Consider the following 26353-nt stretch of genomic DNA (forward strand, 5'->3'; position numbering starts at 1 on the left):
CTCATCCCGTCCGCGCGACAAGACGAGCTTCAGGCTGACCGGGAACCGGAAATGGGAATTTACTCTACCCGAGGTTAACTCTCTCGCGGTTGCAAATACGTCTCACTAATTCTTTGTTATCTTGCATGAAGCATCGTCATTCATTTTCGCCATTTAATTACGAAATATGGACGCTCCCTTAGATTTTTTGTTGTCCCATGCTTTTTAAACCCGGACGAGTGGTCGAGAGATGGAAATAAATCGGTCGATGAACTTGTCGATTAGAGTTATTCGTTTGTGAAATAATCGAGATTGAATAATTGTTTTGTGTCTTAAAATAAGGGGAGAACTTAATCAAGTGTACATCGGATTGATTGCTTTTTTCTTCGGACGATGTTTAAAGGATTTATATACTATATACAAATCTTTCCGAATTTATTAGAATCAACGCGGGATATTATAAACTGAATTCACTTGAATCGATAATGAATCGACTGAAATTAATACCGCGTGATTAGAACTCGAAGCAACTCTTTGCACTTGAGGTAGAAAATTAGGTAGATATTTACGTTATTATTATACGTACATCCATGTCTAAATTTAGGCGGGTATAAGGTACGAATTGAAGTGTAAAAAGCAGTTTTGAGACGCGAGCGTGGGCGTGAAAAACGCGTAAGCTAATTTGTTCATAGTTTAACTTTGCACCTGAACTTGTGTACTAAAAATACTAAATCTATGTTTCTCAGCCAAGGTTGCGAGGTTCGTGCGTACTTTACGTATTATATTTATACTCTGACGAGATATCTATACGTCGCTTTTTCGTTTCTTCATTTATTTATTCACTTCTCTCTCTTTCTCTCCTTCTCTCTCTACGAAAATTTCTGTCGAATGGGTTGTTTAAATTTCACTGCAGGAGCTGATGTATTTTTATCAACACATCAACTCACTAATTTCAATCTTTTTGCCTTCTGCATCTGATTGAACCAATGATGAACCATAATTCCTTTCTGCAACATGTTCTTTTTATTAATTCGTCGTTGTTAACCATAATCCATGGCGCCGATTATTTTACCCTAAAACTCCACACGAATCTTAATGATAACAATTAATTATTCTGTTTCATTTCGCTCGCGGATTAATAACACCGAGAAAATTTCTCTTCGTTTGTAATATAATACCTTGACTTAATATTGAATAATGTGTATATTGTGTAAGGTACGTATATATGTATGTATACACAATAATTAACGAGCATTATCGTCGCTGCATTACGAGCATCATTGACAGATGAAAAAATACGCAGAATTAACGTCTGCTGATGTCAGTCCGGTGTATGTAATCAATTTATCACGGTAGCTGTTGTAGTCCGCTGTTACCAAGCAGTCTGCGAGAATTGTAATTCGTTCAATTAGGTATACATGTATTGTGTAGACGCTATACTGTATATAATATAATATAATATACATATATATGTATGTATGTATACGATGAGTAAGGCATAATCTTTGGATGTGTGAATATTACACACCTGTAGCGTGGACACAATTGCTCGAACACTCATACATACATATATATATATATATATAGCGGGTTGCGTAATGCCGAGTTGTTGAATATCTTACGTATCGTATGTCAGCCACTCTTAATTACAGTCTTTATACCGTGTTACTCACCATCGCTGAAAAACGACGTTATTTACTGTTAACAAACCTACACCTATTTGGATATGGCGAAATAAATGTTCTCTTATTATTATCAAATTTTATTTCAGCAAAGTAATGATCGATATCAATTTGTTGGTAAAAATTCTATAATAACAATGAAACATTTATTTCCTCATATAAAAATATACGTTTGTTTATAGAAAATGAACTCTTTTCTCAACGGCATTAATCATTTATTACGAGTATTTAAATGAAGCTTCTCTAAGAATCTATATTTATATATTTTCATAACGAATAACGAATCATAGTTATAATCATCAAGACATTATCGATTTTCACTTTTTCGGTAAAAATCAGTAGTTCTCAGATGACTGTAATATATATATCTCCTAATAATGATGACTATGCTTTGTTAAAAATGTTTGGAAAGCTTGTAGAATCAGCTTTAAATATCTATGCATGAATTTGAAAAATATTAAAGGGGGGGACTACAGTGAAATTTTGATAATATTGAGTTTTTGATTTTTGAAACGACTAAAAAAGACGTGATCAAAAATTCCTCCCAACAGAATTCAGATTAAGGTAGTATATGGCCTGAAATAAAAATTTCAATCCCCTGCGATGAAACTGTATGCGCAAGGAATCTTTGGCAATAAATTTCCAGCGTACCGCTCTCAAAATTTTCTTGTGCATATACTTTCATCGCAAGAGATTGAAATTTTTTTTCAGGCCACATACTACCATAATTTACGTTTTGTTGGAAAAAATTTTTTTCAACGCTCAAATGTTGACGATAAATTACTGTTAAAATTCTGTGTCAAATATTTTCCTATACACCGAGATGCACTGCATGGGTACAAAATATGTACATGCATGTGTGTGCGTATGCATGCATGTATGTATGCAGATGTGTTAGTCGTGTACCTCCGTTGACATAATACGTCATTGCGACGTATTGTCAGACTCATAAATAATCCTCCCGTACATGCTACGTGTACATACGTTTCGTACCTATGAACTCTGGAGACGCGGTAGACGCTGAGGTTATTGGCCCGCGTATATAAGTCTGGCGAAAAGAGAATGCAGCTGCTGCTGTTGGTGCTGCTGCTGCTGCACAGGCAGAATCCTACGGTTGTTCTTTCCAACTTTCTTACATGTACATATATTTTCTTTTCACATAATTTCATGCCTCTTTTCTTCTCCTTACACTTTCCCTCGCACGAATGTACGAGTACGTGTAAAAGGGTGTCCCTTACTTAGGGTGTTGACGAATTTTTGCCGCCGCAACCCCCGAATCACCTTCCAATAATTAGAAAACAGTTACCTAATTTTTTCAGATTTTTACCTCAACTCTAAGATAGTCCAATTTGTGGTCGAAGTTTCTTACGGAAATAACATGGGAGAAACTTTTTTTCTCAGTATATATTTTATTGTAAAAGTTATAATGTTAAAAAAAAAAATTGTAAATGTGAGGTTTTATTTATATAATTATACCACGCAATCTCGACGAATTGCACATCATCGAAATCTGACTTTTTTTGCATTTAGAGGAAGTGAAATTTGTCTAGATTTGCTGGTATCGTGATATAAATTTTTTTACAGATAGTAGCACTAATGCCCACTAATACCTTGCGGTTACAGATTTTTTTTTAAACATTATTACTCTTGCAACAAAATATATACCGAGGTAACAAGTTTTTCCCATATTATTTTCGTAAGAAACTTTGACCACAAAGCGGATTATCCCATAGTTGAGATAAAAATGTGAAAAAATTATGCAATTGTTTTCGAATTATTTGAAGTTGATTTCGGGGGGTGAGGTGGTAAAAATTCGTCAACACCCTAAATAAGGGACACCCTAGTGTTCACTTGACGGTATATATGCTACAATGTGTAACACACGGCGTATAACGTGTTTCAACTTTTCGCCAAAAGTCAGACACTCGAGGACGTTGAAAATTCTCGGCGAGCTTTCCTGCCAAAGGGGTGAGAGTGGAAATGAAGTAAAACCAGGGTCGAGGCGTGACCCCAGGGCTTCGCGATTCATCCGTGTGCATTGGAGGTCGCTTGAGCAGAAAATAATACGTTCATCGTGCGCGCTCTGCGTCTCATGATTAACCTTTTAACGAGCTTTTCAAAGACGTCGTTGTTATACGATTGGTTTCATATAATCTTAATTGCGCAGGGGATATATTAATCTTCGCGGTATTATTTTTAAAAAAATTCGCAAACAATTCTCTCTCTCTCTCTCTCTCTCTCTCTCTCTCTCTCTCTCTCTCTCTTTCTCCTTTTGGTGATGTACGTAAGAATAATTATTTTTCTCTTTTAACGTGAAGTAAAAGAAGAAAATTTATACAGCCGCTAAATTTTCGTCATACGAATATAATAATTAATACGTGATATAAGACAGACATGAATTTCATCTCTTCTTGTCGACTGCTGACAACGAGGTCATATAGAATCAATAATCATGAGTACGAGTATATATGTATGTATATATATATATAATACAAGTGCTTGCAGTGTGTTCATTAAGTTACGTAAAAATCAAGGTTTGATCGTTCTTTTTCAAACTGACCCGATTGTCATTGTTCTAAGGTTTCAGGTTGATTGTTTGTTCAATCTCAATTGAAGTCTGCATTCTCATATATATGCGACGAGACGATAATGATCATAATAATATGTACATACATGCGGCGTGGATCTGTATAACAATAGTTTTACATGCATTTGTAATAAACAAGAGTGTCCAAAAATAAGGATCATAGGAATTGACTCTATCGCCGTTTACAATTACATATAGTTCAAAAGAAAACAAATGACAATGAATATTCGATAACTCGTTGATTCTCCATAACTTGTTAATAAACATTCTTTTAATAAATTTCTTTGCCTTAATTTTTGTGAAGAGCTAATACAGTTATTTTACATTAAATTGTACTCATCGAGTCTTCTGCCTGCAATTATGACGGTGAGATAAATTCTCGATCAGATTTTAGCATCGTTTCTTTTTCTTCTTCTTCTTCTTCTTCTTCTTCTTCTTCTTCTTTTTTTCACACTTCATTCTACACGCGCAAACGTCTTGCAATAGTCACGACACGAGGAGAATAATTGGCTCAACGCGGGATGAAATCAGATCAGAAAACCGTACGACGACGGCCGGCACATTACAAGTGCATATTGGTATGGATTTATTAGATATATTTATATGCACATACGAGAGTTGAGTCGTACAATTATCCAGCCGTGTAACAAGCATGGAAATTACCGTTTATGTGATATATCGTATGAATTTTCTTGCCTGTATATATTACGTAGATCATATATCGTGTATGTACCATACGTGATAGATTATTTGCACAAATTGCGCTGCAGCGTTACACATTATTTTTCAATCGAAATGAGATTACGTGCCAATCAGCACGTATATATATATATATATATATATATATATCTAATGGAGTAAAAAAGAGAGAATAGTTGGAGAAAAAAATTATTATTTTCTAAATTGTGATCGATGTTGACTTTCTTTTGGTAGATCTTAGGGTAATAAACGAGCGGCAAACTAGAAACGGACAGATCATTTATTCACGTCCAATCGCATTGCATGTCACGTAGACGATTTAGGCGATCTATATATTCGCGAAACCGTTCATCCGCAAAAAGCTACGATTCGTCTCGTCTCTTATCTATTATATACACACACACACACACACATATATATATATATATGTATATTATGTAGTATCTAACGGATTGTATTTTCTCCTGCACGCAGTATAAATCGTTTCTTTCTTTTTTTTTTTTTTTCTTACTCGTGTCTACGTTTCTTCCTATTAGTTTTACTTACATGTTTTCTTCATAATCTATTTACCGTACCTACATATTTTTTTTTCACCTGTCCATAGGTAAAACGACTGCGGAATATTCTTTGTCTCGTCTACTGCAATTGGAACGTTTTTTTTTTTTTTTTTTTTCTCCTAACATGTAACGTATACAGTATGTGATGATGGTAATAATAATAATAAAAAATTCATATCGGTATAACTTGTCGTATGCGCAATAACCGCAATTTAACTTATGTGCGGTAATCTCATTTTATACGTATATATATGTATACACTTTATAAAATATTTACATGTATATATCGTTACATGCATATGTGTGATAGATACGCGAGAAAAATGTGCGGGTGCAGATAGGATGTAAATTTCATTTTACACAAGGTTACACACGCATACTATTATTATACTTATCGTCAACTATTTTTTTACACATGTGTGTACGCAGTTTTAAATATCATCATCACGCCTGTGTTATATATATAGAGATATAAATATTCGTGTGTGTGTCTGTCGTGTACATAAATTATATACATTTATACGAACTGCAGCGATTATCTTATTCTGTTTGGGTACGTGTATAATGTATATACATATACCGTGTGCAGATAAATATTGTGCTAATTATGTGCATGATAATTCATAGTGAACTGAGTTCCCGAATCGATAACGTCTCTGCAATCCTGTAAGACAAGTCTTAGTTCTGTTTCGGCATATGCTCATTTTTATTACACATTGTAGGTATAGTTTAAACGCGTAAGTGAGTGTCGTTCCCATTATGGTTTGAGGCGATGATATATTCCTGAGTATTTTATCAAGCCGTCTACCAAATTATAGCGCTTATTGCGGCGGAGAAAACTAATTATAATTTTCATCGAAATATACTATCGCATATTTTCTCATTATCAAAGTTTCGCAATTCTGGACAACAAACAAGCTAGTTTCAAAATAAATATATTATAAATGGTGTATTTAGTATTGAAGAATGAAAAGTAATTAAACCTGCTTAAATTAATTCTACTTTATGTGGTAGAATGAAAATTTTTTATTTCAATAAAAAGTTTAAATACATATTCAGGAATAATTATTTTCTTCTTGATTCTAAAGTTATTATATCCATCTAATCGTGAAACTCGAATTAATTTTTTTACTTCCATAACATAGATTTAAATTCAATTTAAATTTATTTACCAACTTAATTGTAAATACAATAAAACGTTTTTTTGATAATCATATCGATGATTCGAATTTAAATTCGAAACCTAACGTTCAGACATATTTTCATACGATTCATTTATTTTACATCGTAATGCCGGTCATCGCGAGGTTATTTTCAAATTCGTTATGCACGTCGGAAACAAATCATTTTGCGCATAATGATTGCCGAGAGGCGAGTTAATTAAAGCTAACCCGAGGCATGTGTAATTGTAGTTTCGAATCGTTAATTAAAGCAAACAGTTCTTAACATTTAAAATGCGGCAAAATATTTTGCAACGCACTTGCGTGTCAACCTCTTTCGATCAATTTTTCTTCCACGTCTGAATCTATTCGATCTCCCGATGATGCTTATAATCTAATTCTTTCCTCAACGGAATCGCTTCTCCGTTACACGGTATGTATGTATATATATATTTATATATATGCAATTCCCGTTTTGTCAGCACCTCGCAAATACAACCGGACCACGTGGCCGTTGCGTGCGGGCTATAATCTCTGAAGTACCTATTTCGGGATGCGTGTAACTCAATGTTGCTAAACATATATATACACGTATATATATATATATATATATGCGACAGCCGGACAGTTTAAAAATTGATTTTTACACGCTCTGCGTACGGCGGTTGGACTTGAGAATGCCTCGGCTGTTTCACAATCAGAACATTCGTTTTAATCTATCATAAGCGCGCTGTTATTTTTATGCCACAGATCATCGTCGTCGTCGTCATCTTGCCAATTGTTTATAGTCTGTGTCTAAGCCACGAATAAAAACAAAAATAAAAAAATAAATATACAGAAACGAGTTACAGTAATGTGAAAGATAAGTTTTAGATTTTTTTATATTGTTATGATAACAATGATAATTTTATAGATGTATTAAGTACAAAGCTCGATGCATCAACCGCGCAACGTATCGGGATCTTCCGTCTGGTTCAAAGATACATTGCAAAAAGTATATTAAGATTTCGTAACGCGAGACACAAGTTTATCATCCTGATGATTAATGAAATAAGAAGGATCATCCGTTCGTAATCCGCAAAAGCGTTATCAGGACGGCCTGTACATAAAAAAAACAACAAAACCTGAAAAACCCGGAAATATCAGGGCATTTAAAAGGGGGTGTGAAAAACCAGGAATCGTCATGGAAATTTTATTTTGGCCGTCGAAAATACAGAAAATATCATTTCTTTATCATGGGAATCGGAAATTATTTATTGGGGTGACAAATAAACTTTTTTACGTAAAGAAAAAAAAAAAATATATATATATATATAAATGCTTAAACTGACTTTTTGTACCTTATAATTTTTTTTAAGTTGATAAGCTGAATGATTTGTGGTTTCAGTAATTCACCAGACTGTGAAAATGTCTGGGAAAACTGGGTCTGAGGTCCTGGAAAACCTGGAAACGTCGTGGAATTTTGTTTCTCAAAAATTTGTGGTCATCGTTGTTTCATACATAGAGTATGTACTGTTATAGAGGCAGTAACGACATTTGTAAAAATTTATATTTATCATAGAAAACGATAAGGTATCGCGGTGTTTGTCATCTTTGTTATAATACCGTATACATATAATATAACGATCAAAAGTACCTACATACCGATTTTTCTCGACCGCTGGTTGCATAAGGAATACAAAAGTCCGCCAGCGATGCGATCAGCTGTTGTTACGTTGATAAGCTCGATAATTACTATACAGAGCAGGAAATGTGGAGTGACGATGCAGACTGCGGGGCGTTCGATAAGCAAGTCCGTGTATACATTTTTTAATTTGTTATCGTTCAACGGTAGGAATTCATGCTACAGTCACAACAAAGAGGCTACGAGAAAAGTCATGATACAGCGATCGTTTCGAGTGAAAATACGCCCTGAAAAGAGAAAAAAAATTTCCCCTTGTATTCAAGATGTGAAACGGAAATAAATATGATTTACATGAAATAGCTAATCAATTTTTTTCGACGCAAATAATCGAATGAGGGTAACTGCATTTTTATTCTAGAAAATCTGAAAATCTTCTTTTTTCGCGATATTATATTCACGCGTCGAATCTTGCGAAATCTTTATCGCAATTACAAGCTGGGTGCCTCTGAGTTACACTAAGGTACATACATTATACATATGTAATACATATATATATATATATATATATATATCAATAGATGCGTATCGCAATGTCGGAGGTGAATCACGCAGTGCGCACGAATTTTATCGCAAATTTTTTTTTACCGCTCATTTGCTTCGTTATCAATACTTAGGTACACACAATAACGTTTTTTTTTTTGATCTTCTATCATTTGCTGTGTCAAAGTCCACGACGAGAAAGAAAATAAACGTAAAAATAAATTTTTGTCGGTTTTACCAAATATGGCGAAAGAAATGTGTTTTCACCTCGTGTTTCTTTCTTTCTTTCTTGTTTCTTTTTTATTATTTTTTTTTTTTTATTGTATCGAATATGATTTTACTTATCATTGAAATTCTTCTTTTTTCCTCGATAACTGATTCTTAACGTTAATTCTTTCACCATATTTGGTAAGGTCAGCAAATCTTTTCTCTGTTTCCACATCCCGTATACGTATAGATATATGTATAGATATCCATAGATATTGTATTATATATATTTTCAACAATACAAAGTACACATATATTAAATTGCACATGTTGTACATTTATATTCATATAAGTGTGCCGGAGGCCGCCATTTGTATGATTACAATATGAGTTTTACAACAATACAGGTAAAGTTCACTCGTGACGGTGTGAATGGAGTCCAGGAATTGTGTGTTCAGCACACAACCTTGAGGGCGGCGAACCTATTATGCGTCTACATTCTATTATAACTATAATACTTGAGCACTTCGGAGAAAATTTTACAATAGACCACGGTTATGAGAAAGCGGTGGCTCGGTGGCACGTAATTAGTATACCAACTTTATATATATTATATATATATTATATATATATATAGGTTTTCTATAAAAAAGAAAGAAAATCTGACTGGCTTCTGTTCCATTCTCAACACACGCAGTGTCTTAAGTCTATACATATTTTTCTGGGGTATGTAGGCGTCGTTGGTGTTGTTTTTGCTGTTTTTATTAAGGGGCCATTCATTAATTACACGAGGGTCCTTAAGGAGAGGGCTGGGGAGGGGGGATTAAAAATCTATACATGACCTTGTCTCGGGAGCGGGTGAGGGGCAGGGGGGGGGGAGGGTTAAAAAGACTAGAATCGTCCTTACGTAATTAATGAATGGCCTCTAAGTCCAGAATACCTGCTAACGTGTTGCCACTGCAATCAGCGTTACGCATGGCATGTAACGTATAATATTATGTGTATAATATACTAGATCAACGGTGATGTATAAGATGATTTTTTTCTTGAGTTTGAAGTTAAACAGACGACTAGACTGTATCAGACTCTCTCGTCATCCGTGTATCAACGTCAGTTTTTAACCGCTCTTTTCGCACTCGGAAATTTCAAATTCACTTTTGTTGTTCCTCCGAATGAATCGATTGATTCCGCTAAACCAAATGAAAATAAAAGATTTGTTGTACGGTATATACTAGGCATATGTAATAAGTGGATATCGTGATTCGAGGAGGTGTTGAACGTTGAACGTTATAAAAAGAAAATGCACCATCCATCCATCCATCCATCCATCCATCCATACAGGTATATAAAACATAATGCATGCAACGCAATATGTATTGCACAGATCGCAGCTACTGTAATTGACGAAATTATATCCTGTTATGCCCGGCGTATGTATCTACGTATTAGATTATGTACACGCACTTGCATCATCATCATCATCATCATCATCATCATCATCATCGTCATACGTCGTATGAAAACCGCACTGCGCTTTTTCTTTGTTTATACACACCATCGAGAGGTCTGCACGCTCCTGGCGGAGATCAGTTTTTCTCGTGTAAAAGTAAGTAGTTCACCACGGCGCGGAGAGAAGGGAGAGAAAATACAAGCTCTCTCCCCCACTCCCCCCCTCTCTCTCTATCTCTATCTCCCTCTGCGGCGGAGGCGAGCACGTGGTTATCAGCTGATTGGTTACAGGCTTCAACCGAGCGAAATACGCGTGGTTCGGCCGAGCGAGACTTCGCTGAACGTCAAGTAACGTCAGTAACGTCAGTCGCCAATTGCACTGCCAGCCCACGGGACACGGGCATCGCGAAAAAGTGATTATACACTCTCTTTCTCTCGCACTCTCTCTCACTCTCTCTCTCTGCGACAACAGGTATCACAGGTGCAACTGAAACGTACCTGTTACGCTGTATACCTATTACCCACGTGTGATTCTAGCTGCGTGGCATAGTTATATAGTTGATTTTAGTTTATAATATATATACATATAACATAGTGCTAGTGAATCGAGTGCTTTTCATCATCGCATCGGACACATTCTGGATACAACGTGATCCGCTTGGTAGGTACCGTAGGATCATCTTTATTTCTCTTTTTCTTTTCTTTGTTTTTTTTTTTCTAAAAATATTAGAAACTGAGATATGTGTGTGAAAAATAAAATCAAAAAACGGAAAAAAAATAAAATTTAATACACACGCGAATCCTCTCTTATATCGTTTTACCTATTCTTTCGCAGTATATAAATATACGAAGCGCGTATTATACTCGTGATGAATGTATTGTTATCTATATAAATAATATTGTTATGTAATACAATATCTACGCACACACCTCCGGGGAAAGATTTAATTTTGTTACATATATCGTACGTTTTGGGTTTATTGAAATGAAAAACCTCACCACCCGCTCTTCTCATTATCGATGACATAGAGAATGAGTAATATAAAGCAAAGAAAGAAAAAAAGAATAGGGACGTTCGACTGAAATCGCTTTTATATGTTCACACAACTATTTTATCGTCGTGCGTTGTATGTATTATGTACGTATAATACGCTGCACGTTACAGGCATGCGTGTTATAACCTCTGTAATGAATTTTAATAAGTTTATAGAGGTATTTCGCTGGAAGAATGAAATTCTTTGTTCCTCGATGTTACATTACACGTCAAACCGCTTTGCGAATACGCGTATTATTCATAGGTATGTACAAATGTATAATGTATATGTACGTATACGCCTGGAATTTGTTCTCTGCCAGATAAAAGAAACACAAAGCCAGATACGTTTAACACACGTTTTACCCAGTGTAAATATTACACATATATACGTATACGTGGGTGCGTGTGTATAATTAAATATATATACATATACATATATATGTGTAACGAGAAAGCGTTAATTTTCTCCACTTTTGGTATATAATAATTTTATAAGAGGTCTTCTTATTTAATTTCTATGAAGGACAGAGAAAGATAGACAGAACACGTGCAACTCTGCGAGACTTGATTCAGCCGCGGTTTGATTTATCACGGTGTATGTATATATGTATATATACATGTGTAGATCATGTGTGATATAATACTTATATGTATACACTGGGTCACCGAGGCTAAGGAATTAACGACGAACGCGAGGATCGTTTGCGATACAGCAGCGAGTATAATAATGACGATTTGATAATTTACGTAAAAGATGAATTCTATGCATGTGTATGTATGATGTACTTACTGTATAGTATATAGCGGAGATTTTTTTAATTCCCCAATTAATTAGCGATACGATAATACTATAATACGCTGTGATAAAATATTCAGTCATAACAATAAATGGTCAAATTCGTGGGTATAATGGAATGTGGGTAGGTACTAAGGCGTGCGTATGCATATACCGGGATATTATAAATAAAACAATACTTGATAATATGATTATATACCGGCGGTAGCGATAATTGTATTTAAATACAACAATAGTGAAACCTGTTTAATTATCCAGCCCTCCGGCCGTCAGACACGCGCGATTCTTTCTCTATTAGCTATAGGTATAACCCATACACACCGCTAAAGACAAGTTTTAGTCATAACTAGTCTTTGTTTTACGTTTACGACGTCATTATACGCTAGCTTATGGCAACGAGTGCCTTGTTTCTCATATTGGACAGCGCGTTCGGAAAACCTTTGATGTATCGTACGTACAGGATGTCTGTATGCATACTGTTGGTATATATGTGTGAGGACAAACGTCATCGGTGTAATAATTAAGCGTGCGATGCAATTAATTGTCATGTAATTCGTTTTCATTTTTATTAATTTTTTTTTTATGTTGAATAGAAAAAAGTGGGCTGCATATAAAAAAGAGGATCCGCGGTTATCGAATATAGCAATATAAACTCTATTTAAATATATAGAGAAAATCTTACGACGATCGTAAAACGGTGGTAAAAATTGTTTTCAATTTGTACTCGTTTTATTAGAATTTTTTTTTTTTTTTTGTATTTTATTCTGACTTTTTTTTTTTTTGTTGGAAATAACGTTTTAATCTCAGGTCTACGAATTTTATCGCCGCGATTTATGACACTTATTGCTAATTTTTATCCCATGTCTTATCGTTCGTTGAGAACAAACTCTACGTAATACATAGTGATAATTACACTTGATTATTTCATTATTATTGTGATTTTTTTTTTTTATTACGATCTGTATAATTACAATCTTCTTGCCGCGTCTCTAGTTTTTCACACTAGCTTGCACTAAATACACATCGTATAGGCATTATACGTGCAAATATGCACCCTTATTAGTTTTTTGCACTTTTTTTTTTTTTTTTTTTTTTTGTTTTTCTACGATGTTACGATGTATGTTACAGGTATGTATGTAAGTATTTACGTACGTCGAAAGTTTTTCGCCCTTGACATTAGCGCGGCGTAATAAAATCGTTATGAGGATATTGCAGGAGCGTGTAATATCACGCTAAAAAAAACTTCATCTTCTGCAGCCGAGACTTTCATACATAATTGTTGTATTTATAAACGAACGGAAGGTTACTTTTCAGACGGTTAATAGTGTATTACAATATGTAGGAAGGACGCATAAAAAGAAGAAGAAAAAAAACTGCAGAATTAAGCATTCCCTTTTATATTGTTAATATTTATTACGACAGCAGCTTGTTATATGCGTGTAAAGTTGCACGCCTGCATCGTCTGTCGACAATTTTTGAAGGACTTTATAAAGAAGAGACCTTCGTGGAGAGTCGAAGGTGCAGTGAAAAAACCAAGTCTAGCCATTATAAATTGTACGAATGTGAAAAAATTCATTTTTCACACCGATATAAATAATCTCGTGTTAAATTTTACACGAATACGCGTAAACATGTATGTACACCACCGTACACGTGTGTAAGTAATCATCGCACCTGCAGCCGCCTGTGACGCGATGATTTGCATAAATGCTGCGGTCTGGTCATGGAATAGTGGGATACGTATATGCGCCACACGTGATATTATAAACCCGTAAAATCGATTTGACCTAGTTAGCGTCATTACGTTATTATAACGTACAGTACCGAGATAAAGAGAAACCCCGTTAATGGGCGTAGAAATTAGTAGCAAGTAACGGATCCTTCGTGATTCACACTCGCACTAACCGCTACACATGCGTGCTCGTACTGTATTATGTAGGTATATTATACTTGCATTACACATATGTTATATTGTATTACGTCACATGCGTACTGACCTTGGTTCGAAAAGGAAAGAAAGAAAGAGAAATATAAGAAGAGAGATTATCGATTCCTTTTTCAGCTCGAAGTTCGTATCATGTATCCATATCCACGCAGCAGCAATTTACGCGACCGATTCACTTCATACGTTTTACATTATACGTAAATATGTGTATATATAAATATATGTATGTACATATGTGAGGTACTGCATGACACCCACGCACATTTCATGCGGCAAACCTGCTGCAGCTTATATTTACACGTATATATACCTACTCGATGTATGTACGTTATACGCGTATAATAAGTAGAAGCGCGTTGCAAAACGAGACATTTTTTCACACACGCAAGAAAAGTTGCTTCATTTTTCTCTTCTTTTTCTCAATTTTCTTCTTTTTCTAGACATTTTTTTATTTACGAATACATTACAGTTACGAAATCCAGGTATCGCGGAGATTGTTTTTTTTTTTTTTTTTTTTCTTTGTTGAAAACAAAAGGTGTAATAGATGAAAAAGGAAAGAAAACTGACACACGGTATTTCTGCAGTTTATCAATCTTCACTGCAATTGTGTTGTTCAATCGTCTAGATACTTAATATATACATAAATATGTATATATAGATATACACTGAAACAATATTTCTTTCTTGAAGTTTTTTCACTTGGCTATATATGTACATACATAAATATTCTTTATCGTTTTGCGTTGTATTGTAATACGCAGTGCAGAGTTTATTATACAATTGTTGTTGATTTCTGCGAGAGTGTTGTGTCATCGCTGAAATAATCGCGTGTGTATTGTGTACTCGTGTAATTAATTATTATTATTGTATTTGTATATATAATATATATGTATATATATATATATATACATACAGTAGACAAGAGGTGATTAGAAGATACGCTGAGCTGTCTCGAAGAATCGCGCAGTGAGCTCCCGACGCGTCTGAATAGTTCTCGATTAAACTGCTGGAACGCACGTCATATGTGGAATTTGAGATTTTTTCAGTGGCAGTGGTGGTTGTTTAATAGTAGTGGTGGTGGGGGGGTGAATAATAGTCGAGGAATAACAGGTACAGTGTGTGAAAAAGAAATATGTTTAAGAAAAAACACTCGTGAATGTTGGGAAACGGAAAGAAATTCACATGTGCAATTATTTGCGTGACATGCGTTGTTATTTACGCGTGTCAAAGTTCCTATATATGGATCGTTGTGTGCGCAGGCTATTTTCGACCCGCGATTCAAAACTGCGTATTTAAATTATATCAATGGCGTCAGAGAGAAGCTGGACAACGCTGTATTGTCATTTTTGCGTTTCAATACCGACTTTATTACTTAATATTTAACCAAGGCTTTGAGAATCACTTGACTAACGTGCGTATTACGTGATAATATTTAAACCAACAACGCGATTCCCCCGGATTACGAGATCATGGTTAAGGAAACAAAATATCATTTTAAACTATATATATTCTTGCGAAAAATGTTGCTTGAAATGCTCTCCCTGCGGAAGTCTCCGTAAACAAATATCACAAATATTCTCCCAAATATTCCAAGTTCACAGAAAAGAAAATAAGAATATGCGATTCGAATTTTGAACTACGAATTCAGATTTGTGATTAACGATTTAAAAGCCCTTAGATACGGTATTACATGAAAATGTGCGATGATTTTTTTTATTTTGAAACACTATAATGGATCCACCATTACAAATTTCGGAAGTCTAACCTTGGATCCGTTATCAGTAACCCAAAACATTTCCGCCTACTGATATCTACCAAAATCCGAATATTTTTAGTTTTTTTTTCTTTACATCATATTGGATTCGCCATTTTGAATTTCACTAATCCGAATTCACATTCTGATCAGCGATCCAAAAAACAGCACGGTACCAATTTTCATTCGAATCCGTTTATTCATTCTTAAGATGTTCATTTTTATTTTATTTTTTTGGAATTGTGTTACTCAAACAATTCAAAGAGCACCGAACCGATCAAATCTAAAATCTAATCAGTTCTAAGTTTGGAAAAGCCGCGTCGATTGAGACCAAAATCCTTGAAATCTGGTACGATCAATCGCACATGTGTAACATAAAAGTACCTACATAGTAAGTAACGTATACAACCGCTGCATGAACTTATGAAAAGTTATTGTCATCAAAGACAGAGTGACAATTGCTTCGTGAAATTTCAATCTTATAACGATGATCGGCTCTTGACTACACCTGATTTTTTTCAAACAGTTTCGAAGTCAGTCAAAACTGAATAATGTGGAAGATTCAATGTGGAGTTATTCGAGCCTCGGGGTCTCGGAACGATGTTGTTTCGTTCATTATCATTTTTACCATTATTATTATTGTTATTATTTTGCGTTTTACTAATATCGCAGCAAATACACACCGTTAAGGTCGCGACGTTTTAATAATCGTCGAGAGTTTGTTTTTCACGCCAATTTTACGTATATACGTTGGAATTTAACGACACAGATTGCGTATCATTGTATTTACACAACGATCAAATCATTTCCTCACACAACCTGAGCTGATCTCGATTGATCAGAAATTTTTACAGAAAAATCCTTCATATTTTTTTCACGCGATCGGACCTGTTTCATCGTGAACATTTTATAGGTATACCAATAATTAAGTTTTGTTGTCGCGATTTTTTTCTCGCTTTATATATATATATATATATATATACGTATATATATAAACACACGTGACACATGTTTTGGCAACGCGTAATAATTGTAACACGCAATAGAGGCTTAATGTATATCGCGAAAGTGACGTATGCGGCGCGATGTTCCAACGAATGTTATGTTATGTATTATTAATACACCTTCCTATGTAGAATCGTTTGGAAAATATTATATAAATATTTTCGAAGCAGTATATATACCTACACTACCTACACGGCTATATAACTAATTGTAAGATATTTAAGGGAGGGAGATGATGCGTAGTATTTTGAATGTTGGAATAGAAGAAAAAAAAACAAGAAAAATATATTTCAATACTTTTGGTAAACATATTTTCGTCAATCAACGACATTAATTTATATGTGTGTGATATTTGTATTCAGTGTACATGATCACGCGTCACCTGAGTCACTATGTAATAAAATATAGTGTGTGTAAATATATATATATATGTCTCTGCAATAATCGTTGTACATTATGTGTGTAATACATCTATACAAACTGATATCGTCACGAATCAACGATTTCTTATAATATAACATCTGTAGATCAAATCTACGACTATAGATGAATGAAGAAATGATACACAACGCGTCGTCGATAAGTCGGAATATCAATGGGCTGCCACATTATATACGTTACTGTGTACATATAGTTTTATTTACGAATAATGCGCAGATCCAGTTTATCAAACTTGTATGTAAGTACATACATATCTGCGCGTAGATATCTGGTATAATCGGTAAATAGTACATCGATTTGAAGTTGCGTCATTACGTTTCATCGTAATAAAAATTGCTGAGACGACAGCAATATATATGTATATACATATATATATAAAGACATTTATCGCTGTAGTTTGAAGTCTCGTGTTTTCTTGCATTTTTACTCTTCTTCCTCTTATCCTTTCTAACGTATCGAAACTTGAAAAAAATTGTACGCAATATCGAACTTATGGCGTATCGGAGATAAAACAAATAAAAGAGGAGCGATTTACGTGTCGTCGAACAAGTTGGTACAATATTCATCCGCGTATAATGTAGAATATAGTATAATATGTATGTACATACATACGTAGTATAATCGAACGAATGACAAATTTTTCAACGTCTTGTGTTTTTTCATTCCCTTTCTCATATCACAGGTGTGCATAAGATATTCAAACACTGAGTAATGCAGAGACTCTGGGAAAACGAAAGTCAAAATACTACCGATTAAGGAGATTATTCACTTGACTTGAATATATACAGTCAATATTCGTATCATGTAGCATTACACATAGCTCGCAGAGTTCGCATATACATATATAGATATTCACAACTTCCCTTTTCACACTACAGTACAACATCGCCTAATACCCGTAATCAATCATCGATCTTCTCGTCGGTGCAGCGATGAACAGTCGATCAAACCTCGAGTGAAGTGATCGAGAATCGTTAATCAGTTTGGTTAGACGGATGCTAAGTAACTGCCTGCAGATTCACCGGATTTGCCAAAAAACGACGCAAATTTTTCCCCCTTTCATCCCTCAATCTACGCACGATTTATCGTCTCGATACGACGATCTCAGGATTTTTTATCCTTGACCCGATTTTGTCGATTTCTTTACAATTCGCAAATTAAAAAAAAAAAAAAAAAAAAAAAACAACAAAAAACATTCACAACGCAGTCGCTTTATTATTACTATGGTCGTTGTTGTTGTTGTTGTTGTTATTATTTTGTGTCTCTGCAAATGTCAAGGAACAAAGTCGCCTCGGTTTCTTCGTGCACGGAGAACGCCAACGCGTTAAAATTGAATCATTGCTGCTGCTCGATATGATCTCAACTGATCCAAGCACCGATGTCGAAGCTCGTGTCCTTCTACGTACGCTGCCCCTATAATGGAATATAATATAATATAATATAATATAATATCTTACGGTTCGGTAGACACAAAAGGTCGTTGAGAAATCACCAGGCGTACTACTGCAATCGGCAATGTACGTATGTCTATAGATACATACGGTACTTTGTACGCGTTACAGAGACGGGATACGTTCATCGCAAGCGACAAAGGTCTCGGCGCAGACTAGATCCTTGCATTGCGGTATAAATGCTCGATCTATACTATACGAAAGACCCTTGAACTCGATGTAACGGTGCCCAGGAGTCCGAAGTCAGGGTGATCAAAAATTCTCGACTCCTCTCGCCTCGTTAGTTTCATTCATTTCATTCGTTTGTCACTGCACCATCGTGCCAATGTCGAAGGTATCGTCTCGTATTACAGTATTTTCGATCAACATTAATCCTGTGCGTGGCGTTCGTTCATTTACGTTCTAACAGGAATGTGATTAGAAGAAGGTGATCGCGGCTAATTTTATTTGGTCAATTTTTTCATCGCCGAAGTTTGAAACGTTAGGTAAGGGTGGTCACATACCTGGAAAATCTGGAAAACCTGGAAATGTCAGGGAATTTAAAAAAGTCATGAAAAACCTTGAAATTTTTAGGGGATTTTTAATTTGGTAATGGAAAAAACCAAAAATATCACTTTTGTATCGTGGAAATTAGAAACGATTTTTTCAGGTAATAACTTTACTTTTTTTCGGCGAGAAAATAAATTGGCGCAAACTGATTTTTTTTTTTACGTTTAAATATTTTTTCTCAATTCGAATTGAACTTCAACCGAATGTAGAGTAAGCAACCTGAACGATTTAGGTTTTTGTAATTTACTGGAGCTGGGAAAATGTCAGGGAAAACTAGGTTTTGGATCCTGGAAAAACTGGAAAGGTCAAGAAATTTTTTTCCCAAACATTTGTGGCCACCCTGTTATTATCGCAACGGAAAATCGGGGGTGAAAATCACTGTTTTCTTAATTTTACACTGACTTTTAAGGCATCTTTTCATCATCGTACAATCACGCTAAAAATTCAGTTGACACGTGGACCGTTAGAGTCACGCTCGGGCTACCTACGCTGCACGTACAGGTACGGGTCAGTGCGCTAAGGTCGCTGAACCTAACCTCTGAAAACAACCAACGAAGACCCTCGGCCAATGGACAGCTTTCGTAGCTAAGCGACCACCGACCGTCTTCTTCTTTTTGGAACGCGCACTGCGCCGAGTACCTACACCCTACACACCCTACACACCTTCTGGCACAGGATGATGCCCTCTTTAATCGCCATAGACTACCGGGAATGGCTTATTACTACACCATGCACACTCGTGCTGGTCGCTAAAAATATTTAAACAAATTACTCGACTCTTCCCTCAGCCTTTCCCTGATCAAATTCCAATTTTTTTTTCACTAAGGCCCGAAATGATAGTCATAATTAGAGTATCTCGTTATAAATAAAAGTCCAAATCAATTGTTATTCAAAAATACGTTTATGGTCTATTTAATAGTCATCGTTTGAACCGAGTATATACATGGAGAAAAATGTTTTTTACAATTTCGATTTCTCATGGGGGAAAGCTTTATTCTTTCTCCTTTTCTGCTGTAAGCTTATGTATTCTCTGACTTTAATTACCGTTTTTTGAAGTCAATGACCAGTTGACATTGTGGATTTAGCAAAATTTCGATTGCCTAATTGTCAAGGATAGATGAATAAATTTTTTGCATACAATTTTATTTTATACATATAGTGAAGAATTATTGCAGTGAATATGTGAATAAAAGTTATAACGTTGGGGACGTATATTATAATAACGCTGCGGCGGTAGCAGCAGATAATCGAGAGTGAAATGACCCCTCGATCCCACTCGATCCTTCCCAACTCCACCGTCTTCCCCCTATTTCTGTATGTGTACTCTACATATATGTATACGCTGAACCTACGTATAGGTGATGTCACTTCATTTCAGCATCGCCATTAATCATCGTTTATACAAATTTCACCCAGATGACCATCAATGTGTACATACGAGTATATATGTATATGCATATGTATGTATGTGTACGTATAAAGTCGCCTGTTCAATTTGAAAATCGTTAACGAAAATTTTGGAATTGAATTGAATTAAATAATGCCGCGATATATCGTTTCGAGGTTCCGTTGATTCTTGTCTTGGAAATCTCTGCCTTCGACAATCCGGGGTCAACTCGGTTTATTCATGGACCTCTATGCTCACGATGTTTTACAATTTGAGGTGTTCCAGTTTATTGTTCATTCTTTTTTTTATTCTGTACGTAATATAACAGCCGAGATAACTATCTGCGATTTGCACTACCGGTTTTTCTGAGACACCTATGCGAGAAGTGATGGATTATTAAAAAAAAAAAAAAATTTCTTTAATTGTTTCTTCGACGTTTTTCCCATTTTTAGAGAAACCGAAATACTTGTTTTATTTATAATATGCAGACATATGCTAAACATATTATGTGATTTTGAGTTGGGCTACAAATTAATCAATTTGAGTTGAATGCCCCGGACGTATTCTACATATTACGTGTAGATAGCGTTTTTTTCGAGAACAGCGCCGTTCAGTTTTATCTCAACGATTAGACAAGGTAATTAAAATTATCAGCTTTCTCTAAACGATACATATACAAAATTACGCTAAAACACGTGTATATTCCGGTTTTTTAACTACGCCATGTTTTTCTTTTACTTCTAGCTTATGCAGGTCGTAATATGTGCACCGTATTAGAAAACATTCACTTTTGAAACACTCACGTACATATACATGATACTTTTGCCTTAATATTCTCTCGAGTCACGGTCTTATCGTCAAATCGACTTTACAGTAAGGGTCATTATGTTATTAATATATTAATATACACGCAGATGTAAGAAAAGAAGAAACTGCGTAGATGAATCAATATCTCAAGGTACATTAAAGACGACGAGAATTTCGATACCATTATCACCATCATATATAATAGTATAATAATAGTGTAATAACGACATTGTTTCTTCCCAACTTTTCGGATAGTTATTAATGGATCCATAATATGTTATTGATCATGCTCCGGGGTGTTTTCGACGTGCAATGCGTGCGAGCTAATGCCTATATGTATACCTGCGTGCGTTAAATACCTATACGTATTAACCTGTCGGCAGGTAAATTTTCATTTGTAACAAACGAACGCACGTCTGTAGAACATATATCGTCTACTCGCAGGTTGGCTTTGTTATTCGTGTAATATAACAGAGTATATTTGCCCGTCCATTGTATGTATTCTCTCTCTCTCTCTTCAAGTACATACATGAAATAAAGAAAGAAAGAAAGAGAGAGAAAAAAGAAGGAAAGTAATTAAAGACGGGTGGCGTGAGTTTCCTCGGGTTATCTTCTCGCGTAAACTCGCGCCGCGGCGATAAGCGTTGATAAAACTCTACGTTATACGTATATATGTATACGTAGGCATATATACACGCATCATCGATCGGTCGAGGGTGAAATGTAAGAGGCCCATGAGTGAAAGTATAATATTTAAAGCGAGGGGGAAAACGGAGAACCGCGTCTGTGATAAAGGCTGCGCCAATTATCGATCACTTTAGGGAAAAATTCATTATGTACCATGTAAAAATAACCTCAAGTTCTCTACACCGTTATACCTACATAATACGCGATTTCCAAAATAGCGATCATCCGTCGTACGCTATAACTATAACAGGTATATATATGTGTGAATACAGGCAGTGATACGAGGCGAGTAAACATCGCGGAAAATCCGCGGAGGGTTCGCGTTTGTTTTCGCAACAGCGTTTCATCCGGAAATAGATCTGGCTAATTACGGCTTGTATATTCACACACACACAGGCGCGCGCGCGCGCACGCACACACTGCTTACGGAATCGTCGGAATTTACTCTTCAAACATTATATATCGTAACTCGGTGCATGGCGTTGGCGAAATTAAACAGAACAATTGTATGTTGCGTATACATGATTCTTGAATGTGTAGCGTGTATTTTATAGGAGTGAAATGGAAGGCAGGATGTGCCTTTTTGACACAGTTTTGTCAATCGAGCGGGATGCCCAAGTAGATTGACTCTTGACGTTAAATTAAATTTGTCTTTCATGCTCGAACATCATCTTTCTTCTTCATTCATGCCTGCCGTATCTCTAAATACATGTCGAAGTTCAGGTATCTGGAACACAAAGAAGAACTCGACAGCCCCATTTTATACGCAATTGTGAAGAAAAATATTCATATTTATATTTTCATTTAACACAGAAATAAAGAAATGGCATTAATTCTACGAATTTATTATCACGATTTCGTAGAATCTATGCCATTTCTTTATTCCTGCCTAAAATGAAAATTTGTTTAAGTGTTATCGTTCAGAATTGCGTATATAATAGAACGGTGCCGTTGAGTCCTTTTTTTGAATTTGAGACACGTGGACTTCGACATTTCCAGATATATATATATATATATATATATATATATACGTCAACGTCGAAACCGACCAGGATCAATCGGCGCGAAGTAGGAAATCGGTTTTCATCCTGAACCAGGATGCAGGCGTAAGGGAATCCCGGGTCCCCGGGACTCGCCGGCAAATAAAAGTCGAGACTTAAGTATTATCGATCCTGCAATATCACTGGTGCAGGACAGCGTGTAATACTCCCCGAACAAAGAAACCGCGGACCGGAAACTGAGACGTCGAGTCTTCGGCTGCCACTCCGTCTAAACGAGATTGCTATTTTTTTTTTTTTTTTTTTTCACTCTCGTGCATTATTTTACCGTTTATTAAAAAACCAAGCGATCTGTAGTACGTAAACGTAATTCATACGTAACGTTTACGAAGAAAACGGTGCGGAGCGGTGACGAAAAACTCCACAGTCAGGAACCGTCGACGTTATCCAGTCTTCACGCTCTGCGGAGGTCGATAACCGTTGTAGTTGTCGGCGGTGGGAAGTTTCACGGGGATAGGGAAAACGCGGAGCTCCTCGTATTACTGCGGGGATTTTGCGGGACGCGGAGGGAACGGAACGGAACAGAACGGAACGGAACGGAAAGGAACGAAACGGAATAGAACGGGCTCGAGTACCCGCCCGGTATTGATTGTCAGTTCATTCACATTGCCACGGACTGTGTTTACTTCGTTCCTTCGACTTTTCCCTGCACTATTTTTACCCGAGGCATATGTTATATGGGTTATACATATGGCAGAGTATGTACGGAGGCATGTCTCTTCCATTATGCAATTACTTTGACGGAAAATAGAACAAAGAAAGATAAAAGAAAAAAATTGAAGAAAGAAAAAACGACACACCGACGAATTCAATTTCGATAATCGTTTACTCCGAAAGAATCGCTGCAAAGCTAATAATAATGATAATGATGATGATACTACCTATTTTCCTTCCTATTTCTAATATTTATATTATATATATATATATATATATATATATATATATATATATATATATATATAGATTATCATTGTACTCGTGACTACGATACGGGGTCATTATATGTATACTTGACCTGTCGCTGAGTGTCAATATAACGCGATAAAACTAATTATACTTGCGTTTCTTTCTTAAAGTCCTGAGAAAAATTTCCGAATTCTGGAAACAAAAAAAAAAAAGTATATGATGTCAAAAAGCGGTGGTTGGTTAATATTACAGTCGTGACACTTGTGTGCACATCTATGATATAATTGACACTTTTAACAAACTTCTTTTTTTCACTCTAACAAAGTTAAAGTATTTCTAACATCATTGATTATGATAAAAGAAAATATCTGACGAAGTAATAATTATTTTATGCTATTCAACTTGCAAAGAAAAAAATTATACACTTATTCGTGATAAGATGTCAGAAAAATTCGTATACTCACAACAATAACAACAACAACAACTGTGATGAGCTTAAAAATAAGCGCTAACCGTGTATTACACCGATGTTGTTTTAAAAGTTATAACCAACTTTGTGATATTTTCGCATGATTATTATGATCAGCGGATATTTATGCAATTGAGTAAAGTGTATAATTTATCGTTTATAAATTCGTTCAGATGTGAAATACGCGCTGATCGTAAGGAATTTGCGTTGGTAAATTTGACTGCACTCGCAAGCACGCTCGGTTCGTTATACCTATTAATATTGTAATTTTCTTCTTCACTCAAGTAAAGAAAGGAGCAGCGCGGCTCTCGGCTGATCGTGAACGAAAGCTCCTGAGCACAGCCACCGTCGAATAACAGTCCTCGGTCTTCACTCGTGCGTACCGACGCCTAAATACTCCTAAATACACGTAAATAGCCTTGCTGCACCACTTGGCGCGATGCCCGACCCGATGAAAGCCCTGCAGCCGCCTTATCGCGGTCTTAAAACGCGCGAGGATTTCTATCGCGCGCGTGAAGAATGAATTTTTATACTTCCACCACCGACGAGGATGTTCGTATAGGGAAATTAAACAATTAAGGCAGTAATTGTAAGTTTCGTTGACAAGAAAGAAAAAAAAAAAAATCTTTACAAAACATTTTGCTTGAAACATACGTACTTTCTATATATATATATATATATATATATATTTTTTTTTTTTTTTTTATATTGTAGTTACAGTTTGTAAAAAAAAAAATTTCTTCTCATTTAATCGTAAGAAGGGGGAGCAGCTCGTATCGCCGATTGTCGATTCGTTATAACATTATTATAGTTTATATTATATCCCTGGTTTGTTTCGCCGGACGCTACTGCATTTCGCGCTTTATATACATTATACGTTGCCTCATTCCGTGTGTCTATTATTATTGTTAACTACGCTGGGACTTTGTAATACGGCGCGAAATGACGATATATTAATAAATTAATAAACATTTTATACGCGAGCTACGCGGTGATCCGGATTTTCATACTTTTGCACAGAATTATGATGTGTAACCGTTTGGAAAATAGACGGTCAATATGTAAAATATAGATTATATGTTGAAAAGGTAAAAAAAAAACTCTATTCATGCTGGACTGTCTGACAATTGGACTGTCATCGTTTCGTTAATATTGATACCTCGATCTTTTATATTATTATACATATACCAATAGCCATGCGCACATATGCGATGGACCACGAGGGTTTGGAATAAGATTTGTCTTCAATCGAAATCTATGTTTTATTTTACATGTTCTTTCTTCGATATACTCTATGTCTTACTTGTAAGATATGAATAAATGTCTTACTGCTACTGTGCTGTTTCGTTTTTCTTCTCTGCTTCTAATGCACTGATGCTAGAGCTTATATCAGCTAAAAATAATCCAGGTAGGAGTAAGAGCTGATGGGATAATAGGGATGGAAGGACACCAATAAGGATATTGGAGGTGGAGTATAGGCTTGTGACCAGGAGGTTTACTTAGAATTGCAGCTGCATGGAATTTCGGCGAATACAGGTTAAACCTGAGGAATGTTGAAAGAGGAATTTGGGAAACCCAG

The 26353-nt window shown here is 35.6% G+C and overlaps 2 protein-coding genes across 2 annotated transcripts in view; one reads left to right on the top strand and one right to left on the bottom strand.

The window, feature by feature from the left end:
- Positions 1-26353, bottom strand: part of LOC124405394 (uncharacterized aarF domain-containing protein kinase 5) — a 71246-nt gene that overhangs the window by 16317 nt on the left and 28576 nt on the right. The window lies entirely within an intron of this gene.
- Positions 11053-26353, top strand: part of LOC124405400 (tumor protein p53-inducible nuclear protein 2) — a 38006-nt gene continuing 22705 nt past the window's right edge. Inside the window, exon 1 of the mRNA XM_046880268.1 lies at positions 11053-11145. The gene's annotated coding sequence lies outside the window, so the exon portion shown is untranslated. The remainder of the gene's footprint in view (positions 11146-26353) is intronic.

The sequence above is a fragment of the Diprion similis genome, chromosome 4 (genome assembly GCF_021155765.1).
Source record: "Diprion similis isolate iyDipSimi1 chromosome 4, iyDipSimi1.1, whole genome shotgun sequence".
In the NCBI taxonomy this organism is placed as follows: Eukaryota; Metazoa; Arthropoda; class Insecta; order Hymenoptera; family Diprionidae; genus Diprion; species Diprion similis.